This window comes from Elephantulus edwardii, unplaced genomic scaffold (assembly GCF_000299155.1).
Source record: "Elephantulus edwardii isolate Elephantulus edwardi_28Jun2011 unplaced genomic scaffold, EleEdw1.0 scaffold00023, whole genome shotgun sequence".
Lineage (NCBI taxonomy): Eukaryota > Metazoa > Chordata > Mammalia > Macroscelidea > Macroscelididae > Elephantulus > Elephantulus edwardii.
Genome location: NW_006399773.1, coordinates 7,032,426 through 7,053,501, shown reverse-complemented (window position 1 = coordinate 7,053,501; position 21,076 = coordinate 7,032,426).

Here is a 21,076-nt window from a genome sequence, read left to right as displayed (position 1 = left end):
CTTCATAGAATGACTCTGGAAGTGTTCCCTCTTTTAGAATTTAAAAAAAAAAAATTTAGGAGAATTGGTACTAAATCCTCTCTGAATGTTTGGTAGAATTCAACTGTGAAGCCATTGGGTCCTGTTCATGGATGTTGTTGTTGTTGACATGTGCCGTCTAGTCACTTGCGACTCATAACGACCCTATGTACAACAGCCCTAAACTCTGCTCTGTCCTGTGCCAGTTGCTCTGTCTCTGACACTCCTATCCCGATTATCCCAGTCACTGAATCAATCTACCTCATAGAGGGCCTTCCCCTCCTGCGCTATCCCTCCACCCTCCCAAGCATAATGTCTTCTCCAAGGACCGGTCTCTCCTTAAAACATGTCCAAAGTATGTTAGACGGAGCCTCAGAATCCTTGCCTCCAAAGAGCCACCTGGTTTAACCCTTTCTAGGATGAATCTGTTTGTTTTCCTAGCAGTCCATGGTATTCTCAATACTCTTCTCCTTCACCACAGCTCAAAGGCATCAATTCTCCTTCTATCATCCTTGGTCATTGTCCAATTCTCTGATGCATAACAAGTGATTGTGAAAACCATGGCCTGTATCGCACCTTAGTCTCCAGAGAGACACCATTGCTCTTCAGTACTTTGGAGAGGTTCCTAACAGCAGACTTTCCCATGGCAATACATCTTCTAATTTCTTGGATACTGGTGCCAAGAGTGTTGACTGTGGAGCCAAGCAAACTAAAGCTGTGTGCAATCTCAGTCTCTTCACCATCCAACCTGATACTGCCAATTGGTCCAGTGGTGAGAATAGGGAGACTCAATATCATGAAAATGACAATCCAACCAAAAGCAATCTACATGTTCAACTCAATCCAGAAACTGAATTCATTTTTTCAAGGAGCTTGTTAATTTTGGACTCATGTACTTTTAACTTGTTAGTTAAATTTGTATCTTCTAGGTTGCAACACTTCCATGATACATCTTCAAGGATATGAACATGTACGGATAAGCACAATTGATAACAGTGCATCTAAATTCCAAAATCAATCTCCATAATAGTCTATGTGTTTCCTACTGCCAAAGGGGCCCTTTAGAGTAGTGAGAGAAAATCTTCTCCCTGAAACCCACAGCGTCCATTTTCAGCAGGAAGTAGCTAAGAGATTAGGCCATCCCCTTTTCCTTATGAATCAGGGTGAAGTCTCTCTCAGGGAGGAGTGATAGGGAATGGCAAAGGACACACTGACAAAGGAGATTAATCAGAACTGGCTTTGACAAGTACTGTGGCAATTGGACAATTAAAACAGACATTTGGGGGGGGAGAAGAACGAACTGGGGAGGAGGGTAGAGAAAACAGTGAAATAATGAATGAATGAGAACCCAATATCTCTGTAAATGTTCATTAAAACTAATAAAATTTAATAATAATTTAAAAAAAGAGGAATTTTGAAATTTATTGGAAGAAGTAAGAGACCAAATAAGCAAAACGCTTATGAGAAACAAAAACGATGCTGGAGACATAGCTCTCCCTGACCTCAAAACGTACTACACAGTAGTAGTAACAAAACCCAGATGGTACTGGTACAGTGACAGGCACATAGACCAATGGAACAGAATTGAGAACCCAGAAGTAGACCCAACTATTTATGGTCAACTGATATTCAAAAAGGAAGTCAAAGCTATCACATGAGAAAATGACAACATCTTCAACAAATGCTTCTCACAAAGCTAGACTTCCCCTGCAGAAAGCTGAAATAGGATCCACATTTCACATAATACTCCAGAATCAAATGAAGGTGGATCAGAGAACTGTGAGTTAAGCTCAAAACCATAGTGTTCATAATAGACAAACTGAGAGCAAGCTTAGAAGCACTAATCCAAAGTATAAAAAGATTGCCAAATACAGTCAGAAATGCACAACCTGAAGAGGATAAAATTGATGAATGAGACCTTCTAAAGAATAAATCCATGTGTGCATCAAAAACTTTTCCCAACAGGGTGAAAAGAAAACCTACTATCTAGGAACAATTTGGTAATACCATCTCAGACAAGAGTCTCATAATGAAAGTTTTCAAAATATTCCTTTGCCTCCACAAGAAAAACACTTCTACTGGGTGTGGAGGGCCCCATCTGAGATACCGTCTTTGGCCTGTCCATAGTCCTGTGTGGGCATTGGCCACTCTGTTTCAGCATTTAACTTGAGGGGAATCCCCCTCCCCCCCATTCTCGTTCTGTGAGACCTCTATAATTGGGACCACCGTGCTTTCTATGATCAGCTACGGAGAAGTTTTATTGAGAAGTCTAGTCTAGTGCCAGCAGCCAAGATAATTCCAGTTCTGACAGCTTACACTGAAGCAATTGAAGTTAAAAAGCTCCTAGGTGGATCTCAGGAGCGACCAGATGGTCCCTGCGAGGGTACACTGCCTGTCCCCAGCTTCTTGCATCTTTGTGCCCCTATATCAGCTGTGTGTACTAGTTCTAATGGGTAAAATTTTTCTGTATTCCCCAACTGCGGAATCCACTGACACGTTGTGTCGCACTTTGCGAACAACACAGCAAATCAGCAGGCAGCTATCAATGTAAATGATAGAGCAAGTGACTATCATTTCAAAGAAGGAAGTGTGTATTTAATTCTGATCATCAACAAATACAACCGCTATTATTATGTTAGGGAAAGAAATTAGCTTGATTTATTTGAATAAAAGCAAATGAGGAAAATATTTCATCTCGATTGAATAATTCTTTTTACCAAATAAAACTCTTTAAAGGTAAATTCTCTGTAATCAAGGCATATGTTGCAGACTGAAGAGTTAACAAATATAAAGGACTCACAGCAGAATTAATATTCAAATGGTTGCATTGTCTACAAGGCACTTGAATACCAACAAGGAAGAAGAGATTTTATTGATCTGGGAAATGGCAGCAGGTTATGCTTATTGTATATAATAAAGACTATTGATTTAGTTAAGCAGAAAAATGGCACTTTAAAAAGCCCATTTCAGATGAACTGCAACTGAAGGATGCTTTCCAACAGTCTAGAAGTTTTCAGAATCATTTTTAATAGATCCAAAAAGTATAATTTGTCAGGAACTTCCTTTATATCAACACAGTAAGAGTCTATTGCTATAATGAAGGTTTTCCTCTAATATATAAATTGAACATGCAATCTGTTGCACTAAGTCAAGAATACAGATAATGCTTTCTATGCTATTAAAGGATTCATGCTGAAGAATTTCTTTAGTCCACTCCTAAGAAGATTGATATGACAGATACTTCCTCCTTAAAAGAACAAAACAAAACATTACATTAAAAGCACATTTAAAGATAATGAATCCATGTAAACAAAAGGTCAATATGTATTATTTCAGTAAGTTGTAATTATTTCTGTGATTAATAAAAACTAATGCATTATAGATGTAGAAGAATTTAGTGTTCTCTACCAGTGACTGTTTAGTAGTGGTTTTATTTCAGAATGCTATGAAGCTCTGGTGGCCTAGTGGTAAGAAGAAATTGCACTGCCAATAAGGCACATGGTTCGAATTACCAGCTGCTCTACAGGGAAAAGATGGGCAGTCTTCCTCCCAACCTCTTGCAACTTAAAACCTCTGAAAACCTGCTGGTGGGCCAGGCATGAGTTGTTTCTGACCAAATTTACACAGTAACCACATGAAGATCTCTGGTGGCCTAATATGGAGTTGCAGTCAACACAAAGATGCAAGATTTGAAGTCAGTAGCTACTCTGTGGAGCTCTGGTAGGCTAATGGTAAAACACTGTGCTGCAATCTCGAAGACTTGCTGTTCGAGGCCACAAGCTGCTCCCTGAGAGAAAGATGGGCAATCTCCTCCCACGCAATTAACCCGCTCTGAGAACCTAGTCAAGGGTCACCAAAAAAAGTTGATCTATGGAAGAGAGACGGCAAGCTCCTCCTGTGTGATTTTCAACCTCTGAAAACCCACTAGAGAGCCCATTATGAGTTGATGCCAAATTTTAGGCATAGGTTGAGTTAATAAAACTAATTGTGAGGATATCCGAAGTTGAGTAGACTTGTTCTGTTCTGTATATGACTGTTATGAGTAAGAATCAACACAATGACACGTGACATCAACACCAACATGGAGGCAGTGGAGCTTGCTTCCTCTTTCATATGCTATGAAAAAAATCTCTTTTAAAAAAAATAGAAATTATTATTTTAGAATAATTAATATGGTATGCTACAAAGCAAACTTTTTTCTTCTTTAATTTGTTTTGTGTTTTATAAGCTCTGGTGACTTAGTGGTAGGAAATTGCTTTGCCAACCCTTAGGCCCTCAGGGTGAGTGCAACCTGCCATTCAGTGGAAGAAAGTGGCAATCTCATCCAGTGTGATTTAAAGGCTCTGAAAACCTGTCAGAGGGATTTCTTGACTTGATGTCCCGCAGTAAAAGCAACAATTCAAATATTCACTATAAAATGAATTTCTAATGAAATCATTACAGATTCTCACTGTTTTCAAGTCAGTTTCAACTCACAGCGAACATCTGTTTGGTTTCAGATGAAATTTTGTAGAAGGGGGTTAAATATACCATGACTGCTAAAAACATAAACAACCTTGTCTTGAAGGAAGTACAACTAGAGTGTCACTAAGAAGCAAAGGGGTCAAAACTTTATCTCACTTGCTCTGGTCTGGTTTTTGAGAGGAATAAGACATCATACTGGAAAAGGGAGGAAAACACTTGATAGATGGGTTGTTGCAGAGACTGACACAATGAACTTGAGCAGGACGAGACTGCGACAGGGCAAAGTTCAGATCTGAATGGACTTGACAGTACCTAATAGCAACAATAACAATTCTTAGTCAGAGTAGACTGTCCATCTTTCTCACATGGAGTTCTGGCCCATTTGAACCAGTGGAGACAACAGAGCCTTTTAAAAAGCATAGCAATATGCTTCATAATACCAATCTTATCTCTTCTTGTTGTGTGCTGTTGAGTCAAAACTGACTCATAGTTTACCCTCCAGTGAGTTTTCAGAGGCAGCTAATCTCATGGAGGGAGATTCCCCATGCTTCTTTCACTGAACAGCTGGTAGATTTGAACCATGTGCCTTTGGGATTACAGCACAGTTTCTTAGCACTAGACCACTAGAGCTCCATGTTTAATTTTACTTAATCCACTATATGTGTGAATAGAATAAGAGTTAATCTCAAATTTTCCCTGGCCACACAATCAAACTATATTTTCCAGACACTGAAATACTTAAGCATAATATAAAAAAACAAAGAAAAAAATAAAATTCATTCTCAATTCATTGTTATAACCAACTTGTAATCGACTTTTCTATGGATTTTTGGAGGCTATAAATCCCATGGGAGGAGACTGCTTGTCTTTCTTCCCTGGTAGAATCCCACTTCAAGCAGAGCACTGCCTTTGTGTTAGCGACACAACTTCCTAAAGACTATGCCACTATCGCGTGATTAAAGTTCAGACAATGGAATTTGAGCAAAAGTATCAATTCTAGTCATAGACCACCAAAGACTTATACATTATCAGTAGATTATTCTCTTTCCAGTTAGATGGAGATGGAAGAAGTAAAAGTGAAAAGCTCATGTGGAGGATAGCAGAATGTCAGTCTACCTGAAGAGTGACATGGAGAAAAGCTTCCCTCTCTTAATGACTTTTTCATCTATTCCAAATTATTACATGAGTAGGAACAGATGCGTAATATGTTGTCCATGACCTTTCCAGAATGCTGAGGAGCAATGATGTCAAGTCTAGAGTCTAAGGTGCAATTGATCCAGGTCATTGCCTTCACAATTACATGTTATGCATCAGGTAATCGGGAAAATGACTAAGAATGACAGAAGAATTGATGCCTTTGAGTATTGGTGCTGGAGAAGAGTCTTGAACATACCATAGACAGCCAGGAGAAGAAATAGTTCTGTCCTGGAGAGGGGGAAACCAAGTTTTTCCTTAGACACAAAAATTTTGAAGCTCTGTCTCACATACTTTGGGCATGTGGTCAAGGAGGGCCAAGTTTTGGAGAAGGACATCATGCTCGGAAGGGTGGAGGGACAGAGCAGTAGAGGAAGACCTTGAATGAGAAAGATTGGCATGATAACTGGGACAGTGGAATTAGGTGTGTTAGAGTTAGTGCTACTGGCTCAGGATATGGCAGGGAACAGAGCTGTAGGACATAGGGTCACTAGGTGACTTGATAGCACATAACAACAACAATGACATACCCAAAATTGTTGTTTACATATTAGCTTTTAAATTGTCTGATACAAAATTTTGCACCTTTAAACATTACTAGTTTAAAAAAATTCCAAATTTAAAAAGTTGTTTTGTTTTGTATTATTGAAGATGGGCAACAAGAAACAAATACAGAAGCATGGAAAGCTGGCAGAGACAGCTATGCCCTTGCATAACATTTGGTAAAAAAGTTGTTTTTGGCAACCATTTGAAAAGAAGACCAGGCTCTTGCCAAGTCTGTAGCTCTGGCGGGAAAAGCTGGAAAGGACCAGAATGGTACTATGCACTGTTTTCACTTGTTGAATCTAGCAATATTAAAAGAAAGAGATGACTCATAAAAGGCATTGGCCAGTTTTCTAATAAAAATCAAAAGGCATTGGATATATATAAAATTGTAAACTCAAAAATTTAAAAATCCAGCAGCTTTTGGATCCCAAATAATAGAATATAAGTGTAAAAGAAAAAGGCTGGAAGCCACAAATCCCATTAAGTTATCTAAGCTCAAGAAATGGGGCCCATTCTAGGGCAAATATCAGAAGTTCAGTGGAAAATACCACTTTCACACTAAAGCTTGTTTTACGCCCATATTCAAGAAGATAAGAATAGAAAGACTTAAGCATGTAGATTTAAAAATATTAGAAAAACTATGCCTAATAAAAATCTTTGGGTATAGCTAATGGTAGTTGGGAATCTTTTGATGACACAAAAAATGAATAGCTGTTAACTGAAAGGTTGCTGGCTCAAATCCGCTCCTGTCATCTTGAGGAATGATCTATTGATTTACTTCTGAAAAACAGCAATTGAAAACCTTGTAGAATATAGTCCTTCAGTTTTCATTTGTTTGAATCTCATACATGGAAAATGATTTTACTGATACTGAGAACTACCTTGAAACAAACATTATATAACCATTCCAAGTAAAAGATAACTTTAAAAATTTATAACCGAATATGGTATAGAAGGTAGAGAATCCAAAGCACAAGGAAAAATTCAAGACACTAAAGAGCTGAACAGAAGATTCCAAAAGGCAGCACGGAATGACAAAGGAAAATATTACAATGAAATGTGAGAGGAACTATATTCAGAAAATTAAAAGGGCAGAACTTGTTCAGCAATTCTTAAACTCAAGGAACTGAAGAACAAATTCAAACCTCGAGTTGCTACAATCAAGGATGCTTTAGGCAGAATGGTAAATTATCCTGGAGGTATCAAAAGAAGATAGGAGGAATATACTGAGTCATTGTATCGAAAAGAATTGGCAGATACAGAAGAATTTAATGAAATAATATTTGAGCAAGAGTCTATGGTGATGAAGGAAGAAGTTCAAGCTGCTTTGAAGGAAATAGCAAAAAATAAGGCCCCAGGAATAGATGGTATACCAATTGACGTATTTCAGCTAACAGATGCTGCCCTGGATGTGCTCAGCAAGTTGTGCCAAGAAATCTGGAGAACAACCACTTGGCCAACTGACTGGAAGAGATCTATATTTGTTCCCATCCCAAAGAAGGGTGACCCAACTGAGTGTGAAACTACAGAACAATATCACTGATTTCACATGCAAGCAACATTCTACTGAAGATTATCCAAAAATGACTGGAACAGTACATCAACAGAGAACTGCCAGAAGTCCAGGCTGGGTTTAGAAAGGGTCGCGGTACTAGGGATATTGTAGCTGATGTTAGATGGATCTTAGCTGAAAGCAGAGAATACCAGAAGAATGTCTATTCTGTGTTTCTTTGATTATGCAAAGGCATTTGACTGTGTGGATCATAATAAGCTGTGGCTGACTCTGAGAAGAATGGGAATCCCAGAACATTTGATCGTGCTAATGCAAAACCTATACTTGGACCAAGAGGCAGTCGTCAGAACAGAGCAGGGCAACATTGCATGAGTCAAAATTGAGAAGGGTGTATGCCAGGGATGTGTCCTATCTCCATACTTTTTCAACTTGTATGCAGAGCAGATTATCCAAGAGGCTGGGCTCTAAGAGGAGAAGTGTGGCATTAGGATCGGTGGAAGAGCTATCAACAATCTGTGTTATGCAGATGACACAACCCTGATTGCTGAAACTGAGGAGGACCTCAATCACTTACTGCAGAGGGTTAAGGACTGCAGCTTTCAGTATGAACTGAGGCTCAATGTCAAGAAGACAAAGATTCTCACCACTGGACCAATCTGTAGCATCAGGATGGGTGGCAAAGAGATTGAGATTGTTCACAGCTTCAGTTTGCTTGGCTCCACGGTCAACACTCTTGGCACCAGTAGCCAGGAAATGAAAAAAAAAATGTATTGCCATGGGAAAATCTGCTGTTAGGGACCTCTCGAAAGTGCTGAAGAGCAGTGGTGTCTCTCTGGAGACGAAGGTGCACCTGATACAGGCCATGGTCTTTGCAATCACTTGTTATGCATCAGAGAGTTGGACAATGACTAGGGAAGATAGAAGGAGAATTGACGCCTTTGAGCTGTGGTGCTGGAGAAGAGTATTGAATGTTCCAAGGACTGCCAAGAAAAGAAACAGATTCATCCTAGAGAGAGTTAAACCAGGCTACTCCTTGGAGGCAAGGATTCTGGGGCTTCGTCTGACATACTTTGGACATGTTGTAAGGAGAGACAGGTCCTTGGAGAGGGACATCATGCTTGTTAGGGTAGAGGGACAGCGCAGGAGGGGAAGACCCTCTATGAGGTGGATTGATTCAGTAACTGGGGTAATCTCGATGGGTGTGTCAGAGGCAGTGCGATTGGCACAGGATAGAGCAGGGTTTAGGGATGTTGTACATAGGGTCGCTATGAGTTGCAAATGACTCGATGGCACATAACAACAACAAACAAATATGGTATAATTATACTGGACAATAAATAAGAACAGTAGAAAGAAAACTGATGTCTTTGAACTATGGTGTTGGAGAAGAATACTGAATGTCCCATGGACTTCCAAAAGAACGAATAGGTATGTTTTAGAGTGCTCCTTGGAGGCAACCACGGTAAAGTTTTGTCTCCCATACATTGTATGTTGCTAGGATAGACTAATCCTTGCAGAAGGATGTCTAATGCTTGGAAAGGTGGTTTTTGTTCTAGAGCCAGTCTGAGTACAAAGTAGAACTTTTATCAAGGAATTGATAAGGAATCATAAAAATGCTTACTCAAGAAAATTCTGCCATGGCTCTGGGCCCATTATGGCTTACGTCTCTTATTTCTCTTTGTCTCAAAATTGAAATGTATAGCTTAGTACAGCATGCATGTATGTCTCTCATCATTATAAAAAAACTCAATCTCATTACTATCTGTTGTTGTTGTCGTTGTTGTGTGCCTTCAAGTCAGAAACTGACCCATAGCTGGAGCTCTAGTGGGCTTTTAGAGGCATTAATTTCATGAGAGGAGATTGTCCAACCTTCTCCCATGAAGCAGTTGGTACATTCAAAACAACCTTCAGGACTGAGGTGCAGTTCTTACCACTAGGCCACCAGAGCTCTCTCATTGTAATCAGGTTCATACTTGACCTTTCATGGATTTTCCAAGACTATAAATTGTATCAGCTGAGATAGTCTCTCTTTCTCCCAAGGAGTTCTGACAGATTAGAACTTCCAGAGAAGCTCTACCTTTGGGTTAGCATTGCAAATTTCTAGAGATCACAAGAGCTCCCTTCATGACATACTGGGAGGCAAACAAAGGCATGTAACTGTGTTCTACCTTTTAGATATTTTAAAATTAAGAATATTCTAAATGTTCTAAAATAATCTTCTAAAAGCACAGAAATCTTACTCTTTGTGCTGGGTTCTGGAGCTAAATACATAATTTGAAGATTGATTTCATTAGAGGACAGGTGACCATATTCTTTGGTTAATCTATGTCACCCTCTTCAAACCATACACCTAGGTAGACATCAAAGAGGATGTGAACAGATATAAGGTGTAACATGTCAGAGACTGGTTCACAGAACTTCCACTACACACTGCATCAGAGTTCTTCTGCCAAGTAAGAAGTTGGCGGATTTAATCTGGAATTATCAGTTAGAAAGGAGTGCCTTTTTTCCTGAGTTCTTGCATTATTGTGTGATGGAGACACTACCCATTGTTAGTTGCATGCTGCAATACTTTGGTTTTCATCAGTAAAGTTCAAAACCATGAGTTTCATAATCACACTAGGTTTGAGTCATTTTACATAATCTTTTGAATTTCCATGGCAATTTTATAATGTTGTATCACTTTATACTTCCTTACATACATGTTTTTATATTTTTATTTTTATTAGTGTTATAAGAAGCTATTTGAAGTTTACTCTTCTTTGTTAACCATTTATTTCAATACCTATAAATAAAATATTAAAATAACAACATGTTGTTTAGTAATTAATATGCATGAATATTTACATTTATTCTTTGACCAAGAACATTTTACAGTAGAATATGACTAGAGTGAAAAAAATTTATAATTTCATGACTTTCTGAAAGAACCACTTTCAAATAATCAGCCTTATAGTATGATTTGAGTCAGTTCAGATTCATCTGTACATAATAACAACTGTTTAAACTCTTCATCTCTCTCTCCCCCCCTCTCTCTGGTGGTGTAGAGGTAAGAAGGTGGTCCGCAATCCCGAGGGCACACAGTTTGACTCTACCAGCTGCTCCAGGGGAATAGAATGGGAAATCTCACATGCTTCAGGATCAGTAATGGGTTGGTTTGGAATTGACAGCCTACAACAATAACAACCTATCTCTATAGGAAGACACTAACCATCTTTCTACTGAAGAGTATTAGTAGATTTGAAATATACATCTTTCAATTGTGAGTTCAACATATAATAAAATATGCTTTATTTGTTAATAGGATTTCCATTAATTAAAACTAAATTTTAAAAATGCAGCCATATTCTTTATTTGAGTAAATACATAGTTTGAATACTTACTTGCAATCAGATATATACATGAAATATATACTTGAAAGGCAATGTCTCTATATAAAGAAATTATGGAAAACCTACCTTTGATGATGTCTCCTTTACAGTATATCTGGTGTATCACACAGTTCCCCAAGGAGTGCAAATGAGTAATCACTCAACTAGTAGATAAAAGCTTGCTAGTTCAAGCATACCCAGAGGTCTCTTAGAAGTCAGGCCTAGAAATGTTTCTGAAAGTTCTCTGAAAGTTCATAAACATGAAAACACACTGAAGCGCATTTCTGAACTATACGCACTGGGTTGCTTGACCCAAAGTATCAGAACAAATTAAGGTATTATAAACATCATTTATGCTAACAACTTAATTTCAATGTTTAGACACATACATATAAGAATAAAAATATGCATCTATCGTATGTTGTTGTTGTTGTTATGTGCCGTCGAGGCGCCTGCGACTCATAGCGACCCTATCTATGTACAACAGCCCTAAACTCCGCTCTGTCCTGTGCCAATCACATATATGAGTGAAATATGTGTCCACATAATAATATTTGCCAGACATGTCAGTAGGAACTGTAAGCATATATTATTAATTATTACGTTCAGAAAAAAATAAACAAGATTTGCTTTTTATATCTCAGCATTTAATAAAATACCACTTTAACCAGAGAATTACTGTTTTAATTTCTGAAATCCTTTACTAAAATTAAGAAGAACAAAGGGAAAATTCCTTACTAAGAGGTTTATTTTCTTTAAAGAAAACTGGAGAGGGAAGTAGAAAAAATAAGGGAGGTGGGAGAGGAAACTGGGGTAAGAAGGGTCATTTATCTCTCTGGCATCAATGCTCCTAGATGAAAGCAGTTGATCCCTCTCTAGGTTTCAGGAGAACGAACATATTGTGCAATTATGTCCTGTGCTGAATATATTGTTGGCATTCAACCAATTAATAATAACAAGAATGAAAACAACTCTGTCTGCGATAAGAATAAGGCTTCCAATATTAGTCACAGTCTGCTTAGCTTTGGGTCGGCTTAGATAAATGTAGTAAAGACAAGGAAAACATCCCACTCCACAGTTTTTGGCTAATTTAATATCTTTGCTAAGTGCTTAGGTAGTACAATGACAGACACAAAGAAAAATGCATAGATTGCTCTGATAGATAAATAGAGTCCATTTTAGTTCAAAAGGGAAAAAAAGAAAAAGCACAACAGCCCTTATAATTAGATGTGAATACCTGGTTTCTTGCCATCCATCACATATGCAAGTTTGGAGAAGTATCTTTGTAATGAATTAGAAATGAGTAATATTTTATAATATGGTGTATTGTACACACTGTGCCATAAATGGCTCAGTCTGCACTGACAAGCATAAGATTCAGACATGGTCCAACTCTTTTGAAAGGTATTTTCACGTACTTCTCTGCCAACAAAAAGAGAGAGAAAAAGCACAGCCCAGCATTTTTAAAACACTTGAACCCTTAAGTCATCAAAAATTCAAAAAAATTAAATTTAAACCTTCCCATGGCGACCGCTAAGGTTTTAGGAGTCCTTAAAAATGAGAAAAACAGCAATATTTATTCAGTCCATAAATTGAGGCGATAGATATAGATAAAGACAATCTCAGAATTTTATTTCAATATTTCCTGTTGTTACTGTTCTTAAATGTCATCCATTTCACTACAACTCTTGGGACCTCATGAATAACAGATCAAAATCTTGCCTCCTCTTGCTCCATCTTCACTCTCTGTCCATCATTCTTATACCCATTGTTGCCCTCACTGTGTCAGTATATCTCAGTAATCTTCCTCTATTTTGCTGATCCTTTACTCTCACAAGCATGATGCCATTTTCCACAGGATAGCACCTCTTGACAACATGTCCCAAAGCAAACAAGAGTCAGTCTAACCATCCTTGCCTTTAAGGAACATTGAAATTGCATTTGCTCCAGGACAAACTTATTTATCTGTTAATAGTCAATTAGCCAATCATCAGGGTTGGGTGGGGCATACAGATAGGACAGCAGTGGCTACTGGTGGCTTTGAGGGTGGACCAGGGTGAAAGACTCTCACCACAGGGCCAACTGGCAGCACCATGATAGATGGAGAAGAAATTGTGACTGTTACCAATTTCAGCTTGCTTGGGTCCACAATCAATGCTCTTGGCACCAGTAGTCAAGAAATTAGAAGACAAGTTAGGAAAATCTGTTGTCAGGGATCTCTCCAGAAAGCTAACGAGCAACAATATCAGTATGGAGACTAAGGTGCACCTGATCCAGGCCACAGTCTTCACAATTGCTTACTATGCATCAGAAAGCAGTTGAATAAGTAAGGATGACAGAAGAACAATCGATGCCTTTAAGGTGAGTTGTTTGAGAAGAGTATTGAAAGTATCATGGATTGCCAAAAGAACAAACTGGTTTGCCTTGGAGACAGTGAAACAAGATTGCTCTTTGGAGACAAAGATCTTAAAGCTCTATCTCACATATTTCAGGCATGTTACCAGGAGGGACCAGTTCTTGAAGAAGGACATCATGCTTGGAAGGATGCATGAAGAGAGGAAGACTCTGGAGGAGATAGATCGGCATAGTAACTGGAGTAATGGGGGTAGGTATATAAGACAGTGAGGTTTGAGATAGGACAGGACTCAGAGTTATTGTGCATACGGTAGCTATGAATCACAAGTGACTCAACAACATGTAACAGCAATATTCAATACTCCACCAATACTAAAATTTTAAGGTATCAGTTTTTTGTGTGTTTTATTTAATCTTTCTTATTCATTGTCCTGCTTTCAGATTCAGAGGAAACAATAAAAAAAAAAAAAACAAAAAACAGTTTTTGAGTCAAGCATACTTTTGTCTTCAAGAGCATCCTGGTTTTTTGTCACTTTCATTAAGCTCTTAACAAGATTTTCCCAATGCAATATGTCTTTTGATCTCTGCTATTATGATTATTTATTGTGAAGCCAATTAAAATAAATTTATGGATAATTTCCATGTGTTCACTATCACTAAGTAACCTATTAGTCCAACTGTAAGGTAAGGATTTTTATCTTCTTGAGATTGAGTTGTAATTCATACTTAAGGCTGTAATCTTTGATCTTCTTTGGTAAGTGCTTCAAGTCTTTTTTACATTCTGCAAGTAATGTTATGTCATTTACGTAATTGTTGTTGTTATTAGGTGCTGTCGAGCTGAGTGTGACTCAAAATGATCCTATGAACAACATAACTGAATCCAGTCCTATGCTGTGACATCCTCACCATCTCTGATACACTTGAGTCCATTGCTGCAGTCATTGTATTGCAAGCTGTATCGATGAGAACTTCCCTGTCACTCACTGACCCACCACCATTCCAAGCATGATTTCCTTTTCCAAGGACTAGCCTCTCATAGCAATATTTCCAAAACATTAGAGACGAAGCTTTGCCATCCTTGCCTCCAAGGAACATTTCATCTGCACCATTTACATGATAGTTACGTTCATTCTTTGGCAGTACATGATATATTTAGTACTATTTTCCAAAAACACAACTCAAAGACTTTTATTCTTCTTCTGTCTTCCTTAATCATTTCCAGCTCTCAGATGCACAGCAAGTAATGGAAAAGACCACGGCCTGAATCAGGCACATCTTAGTCTTCAAATTTACACCACTGATGGTCAGTATTTTGGAGAGGTCCCCGACAACAGCCTTGCCCAAAGCAATGCATTTCCTTGTCTGCTGATTGCTGGTACTAATGGCAGAATAAAAAGAATTATAAATTGTAGAATCCAACATCATGTTTTTGTTGTTATGTGCTATTAAGTCAACCACAAACCACAGTGACCATACAACATTGCCTCTGAACTTTGCTCTATCTTTAGCCAACCTTACCGTCTCTGACACATGTGACTCCATTGCCACAGCCATAGTTTCAGTCTATCTCATCCAGGGTCTTTCTCTTCTGCTCTAACCCTCTGCACTTTCTAGCATGATATCCTCCTCCAGGGACTTGTCCCTCCTGTCAACATGTCTAAAGTATGTGACACAGAGTTTCAAAACCTTTGTCTACAATGAGCAAACCAGTTTCACCTTCATCAGGACACAGATATTTGTTCTCTTGGCTGTGCATGGCATATTCAGTACTCTTCCTAAGCACCACAACTCAAAGGTAACAATTTCTCTGTCATCCTTGATCATTGTCCAGCTCTCAGATACATAGCAAGTAATTGAGAAGACCATGGTCTGGATCAAGCACAACTTAGTACATAGACTGATATCAATGTTCTTTAGTACTCTGGAGAGATTATGTTAGATTTTGTACTGGGTAAATATGTTTGCAAATTATTGTCCTATATACATTTATGTTTGCTTATATAATCTTATTTGTTGTTGCTGTTGAGTGCTGTCAAGTCATAGATGACTCAAAGCAACTCTATGAATGAAAGACGTGAAGATTTGTATAACTTTCCTCATTTCTCCAACTTCATAGAGTTTCTGGAGCCAAGCTATTTTAGAAGTGGATGCCTTGCTTTCAAGCTTCTTTTAATCTGGGAACTCCACTAAATATTGTCTACCATGGGTAACCATTATTACATTTGACAGATCAGTGTCACAGTGTTTAGCATCACAGCAATCACTAGTTACCTCTGCACAGCAAATTCACAGACCATAGGAAAGAAAGGAAAAATAAAAGAAAAGAAAAAAAAAACAAAACCGACCACATATAGAATGAGAAAGAGAAAGAGAATAAGAGTGAGGATAGAGGAACAGAAAAGATGTTGAGACGGGAGATGTACCGAGATGTCTGAGAACTTCTTCTGAAGACCTGAATATTTATCATGTAAACCTGTGACAGGTTACAGAATAGAAGGACGTCTTGAATAGATATTGAACCCGCCAATAGAATGAAATAAGCTACTGTTCATCTGAAGTTTTGTAGTTATTAGGTGCCATCTAGTCAACTATGACTCAAAACAATCCTACGAACAACAGATTTGAACCTTACTCTTTGCTACATCCTCCTCCCAATCTTAGAATACACTGGAGCTCATTGCTACAGTCACTGTGTCAATCCACATATTCGAAAGTCTTCTTGTCTTTCTCTAATCCTCCACCTTTTCCAGCATGACATCTTCTTCCAAGGACGGGTCCCTTCTGACAACATAAGAGACCGAGTCTCATTCTCCTTGCCTCTAAGGGGTATCTTGCTGATAATTCTTTTAAAATAGGTTTATTTGTTCTTTTGGCTCCATGGTAAATCTGTTACTTGTAAAGTTGCTAAAATGAAAATCAACTGTCTGCTTATGTAGGAGTTGGAAACAAGGTCAACATCAGCTGGCTGTCTCTGTCCAGGCAAGCTGCAATCATGTTAATTTTTCTCCTACTACGTAATGGGACACAAAAATAATCTTATCACAAAGGATTGTGTTTATTCCTTAAATAGTCTCCTCAAACACTCAAAGTAAATGAAACAAAGAATAATTATTATGACAATTAAAAAAAACAAGCAAGCCCACAACACAGGACAAAATCAACAAACAAAAAAGACAGCAAAAGAAGTGTAGCTGATTTGTCTGAAAAGATCTAATAATACCAATAAGATCTGTTGTTGTCATCTTTCCTTCAGTCTTCTAGCTTCCATAAGTTGATTGAGGTATTGATTTAATAATAATATTTTCCAAATATTCCAAGTTTTTTAGAGAAAAAAGGAAATATGTTACTTTTTATCTATGTCACATGCATTGAGAGAAAGGAGGGATAAAATTTAACAAGTTAGAATAAAATATTATTTAATTTATACACTATTCATTTTCAGAAAGTGACTACTGCAAAGACAAGAAAATTAATCAATGATACTGTAGTTTACAATTATTATTGAGTCTGAATTGCCTCACATCCTAAACTTCTTACTGCAGGTATGCCTGTCTTTCACAATAAAAATGAATAGAATACATTTGGACAATTAAAAAAATAATGAAAAGCATCCAAGAATGGCATTGGACAAAGGTATTTAAAGGAATACTGTCCTTAAAAAATGAACATTTATAGATCATCTGCCTTTGATGTGATATATCATACATTATTAAGAAAATTGTGCACCCTTTTATTGAATCACTTGCAATCAGTTTGAGGGCTAATGAAAAGTAGTTCATACCTAATTAATGACTATAATGAAATATACTTATTCAGTGAAAGACGTTTAAAAATTATAAATGGTAAAGAATACAAAACTGAGAGCTCCGTACTAAGATGCACACATAAGCCTAGTGAGGAAGTAGCAATAAAAATATGCATACTGAAAAGATTATCAGTGAAAAATAAAGAAAATCTGAAGAAAAAAACGTATTTCACAAAATGAACTCTGCAACTATATGATCACAGAGTATCCTGAATGGTAAAATGTTAGTTTCAATGTGTTATATACACTGTAACCATGACTTCAGAAACTGCATAGTTTGTTTAAAAAGCTAACTTGTCAGTTACTAGTTGCAAGACTGAAAAAAACTGCTAAATTTCTTTCAACATCAAGTATCTTTTTTGATGAAAATGTGAGATCTGAATGAACACTGGGATTTGTACAGACTGACAACATGTAGTTCGGAAATGGATTAATTTTTAGTAAGAAACTGATTTTATTAGCTCCTGCTAAAGATCAATGAAGCCAGTCTGGAGACTCAAGTGCACCTGAGTCAGGCCATGGTCTTCACAATTAGTTGTTATGCACCAGAGAGCTGGACTATAATTAGAGTTGACAGAAGAATAATTTATATCTTTGGGTTGTGGTACTGGAGGAGAGTGTTAAACACACCAGGGAAAGCCAAGAGAACAAACAGATTTATCCGGGAGAGATTTATCCTGGAGAGAGGCTGTTCCTTGGAAGCAAGGAATTTGAATCTCTGTTTCACATACTTTGGGCATATGGCCTTCAGGAACCAGTCCCTGGAGAGGGATATCATGCTTGGAAGGGTGGAGGGTCAGCACAGCAGAAGAAGACACTGGATGTGATGAATTGACACAGTAATGGGTAGTTGGGAAAGGTTTGTTGTAGACAGACTGGCTCAGTATAGAGCAGGGTTCAGAGCTATTGTACATACTCCCTTGTCAGTATTGATCCTTACTTTGACAATTTCTTTTTTAACTTTTCTAAATCTGTGCTACTGGAATCATATCAGACTTGATGAAATGTATGTGCCGTCAAGTCTACTGTGACTCCTAGCAACCCTATGTATAACAACCCTAAACCCTCCTCTATCCTGTGCCAATCTCACTATCTCCAACATACCTGCCTTGATTACCATAGTGACTGAATCCATCCATCTCATAGAGGGTCTTCCTGTCCTGCTCTGTCCCTCCACACTCCCAAGCATTCCTTTTTGCAAAATGTCCCAAGTATGTCAGACAAAGCTTCAGAATCCTTGCCTCCAAGGAGCACCCTGGTTTAACCCTCTCTAGGTTGAACATGTTTGTTTTCTTAGCAGTGCATGGTATAGTCAATACTCTTCTCCAACACCACAGCACAAAGGCATCAATTATCCTTCTATCATCCCACTCATGCCCAACTCTCTGATGCATAGGAAGTGATTGCAAAGACCATAGACTGCATCAAGTGCACCTTAGTCTCTGAAGTGACAACATTGCTCTTCAATACTTTGGGGAAGTCCCTAAAGGCAGACTTTCCTGTCACAATATGTCTTTTGATTTTCTGGCTGCTGGTGCCAGGAATGTTGACTGTAGGGCCAAGCAAACTAAAACTGTTAACAGTCTCAAATCTCTTCACCATCCATCCTGATGCTGCCAATTGGCCCAATGGTGAGAATGTTTGTTTTCTTGATATGGAGTCTCTGGTATAGAAGGTAATTATCTATCAAATAGATATCCCAGTGCTTACTAACTATCCTGTCAAAAAAGAGTTCTGGTGGCTTAGTGCTAAGGAGTTGTGATGCCAACTTAAAAAGAATGTGATTAAAACCCATCACCTGCTCTGCAAGAGAAAAAGTGGATCCTATGGTGTGATTCACTGCCTTTGAAAACCCACTAGAGGGCCAGCTATGAGTTGCTTCCAACTCAATGGTATATAAAATATATACTGTCAAGTGGATAAAATCATAAAATATATAGGAAACTACTTAAAAACTGAAGAGAGATCTTAGAAAATACAATCTAATAAAAGAGAAAAATACATTTTAAATATCGTTCTTTAGTTGTGTTCCACAGCTGTTTTACAGGAGAAAAAGGATGGAAAATCTTCCCCATTGAGATTTATTGTCTTTGAAAACCCTCTGGAGGGTCAGCTATAGGTTGGTTTCAATGCAACAGTACACAACAACAATAACAATGCAGATAAACTGTATTTTTAAGTCTCTTACTTGACTTTAAAAGTCCAATACAATGCATAGCATATTTTAAAAATATTCCATTTGTATATAATAATTGATGTTGTTATTTGCCAAGCAATCATCAGCAACTCAATGGTATATAAAAGCCAGTCTTATTGTGTCCAACATACCCAATTCACTGCCCCAGTTACAGTCAATCCATCTCATCTAGAGTCATCCTCTCCTGTTCTGTTCCTCCATCTGATGTTTTTCTCCAAGGATTGGTCCCTCCTGCCCAAAGGCCCAAACTATGTGAGACAGAGTTTCAAAGTCCTTGACTCCAAAGAGAAATGTGGTTTCATCCTTTCTAATAATTGCTGTTGTTGCTATGTGCCTTTGAGTTGCATGTGACTCATAGCGACCCTATGTACAACAGCCCTAAACTCTGCTCTGTCCTGGGCCAATCGCACTGTCGCTGACACTCCCATCCCAATTACCTCATTCACTGAATCAATCCACCTCATAGTGGGCCTTCCTCTCCTGCGCTGTCCCTCCACCCTCCCAAGCATGATGTCCCTCTCCAAGGACCGGTCTCTCCTCACAACATGTCCAAAGTATGTTAGACGGAGCCTCAGAATCCTTGCCTCCAGGGAGTCACCCGGTTTAACCCTTTCCAGGGTGAATCTGTCTGTTTTAAATAACTATTTCCATTTCATTCAGCCACATATACTTTCTGATTTGAACTGTTTTTTGTAAGTCTTCAGAAAGATATTGTTAAATTTTCCATGAAAAAATGATAAAAAGGAAAAAGCACAAGAATACATTGCACTCATTTTGTTTTGCTTAAAATACTATATTGATCATTTTTTCTTTAAAATAAAATTAGTACAATTTCTATCAATCAAGAAGAAGAATATAAATGTTCTGTGACTGTATAATTGATTTTGTAATATAAATAGGGGCTCTTTGGTGGAGATAATTTATCAAATTTGACAAAAGTGTAAAATTAGTCATTTCCTAGCTATTGGAGGATTTTTATATTAAATGTGGAATTCACAAATGCTCAATATTAATAAAAATTTTTTCCCTGAAATAAGTTTCTAAAAAATTATATATACTTGCACTTGTTAATATAGTTTCATTGCTAAAGAAATTTTCAGTATTTTCCCTTTTCTTTATTTTTTAAAGAAAATAGCTATTTAAAAAATAACATTGGTGTGGATATATCAAACATACAGAATATTGTTTATAAACAAGTTTAATGTTAGCATAAATTTTCCACATTGTTCACTGTGATATCTAAAAAATAAAAATGCATGATATGGGAAAAAGAAAAAATAAAGTTGACAAATTTTATTTATAAATAATAAACTTTATTGAAGTATGGTATTAATAAACACTTTAATTTATACATAACTTTTCTTATTGTTTATTACTCATATTTTGCTTGGTACCCTGTATAGCTTTTACCATATCAATAATACTAATTTTTTTGAAAATAATAACCTTCCAGACATCAGATGAAGTCTCCGGTGATGTCACATTCACTCTGACATTTATACTGACTTCATTTATGACAGTCTGAAGGTGATGAACAGGTCCAGGCAAGAGGTCACCTTGTGTCAAAGCTGGTATACAATCTGTCAAATGCAGTGACTGTGAGTCTGCTAATG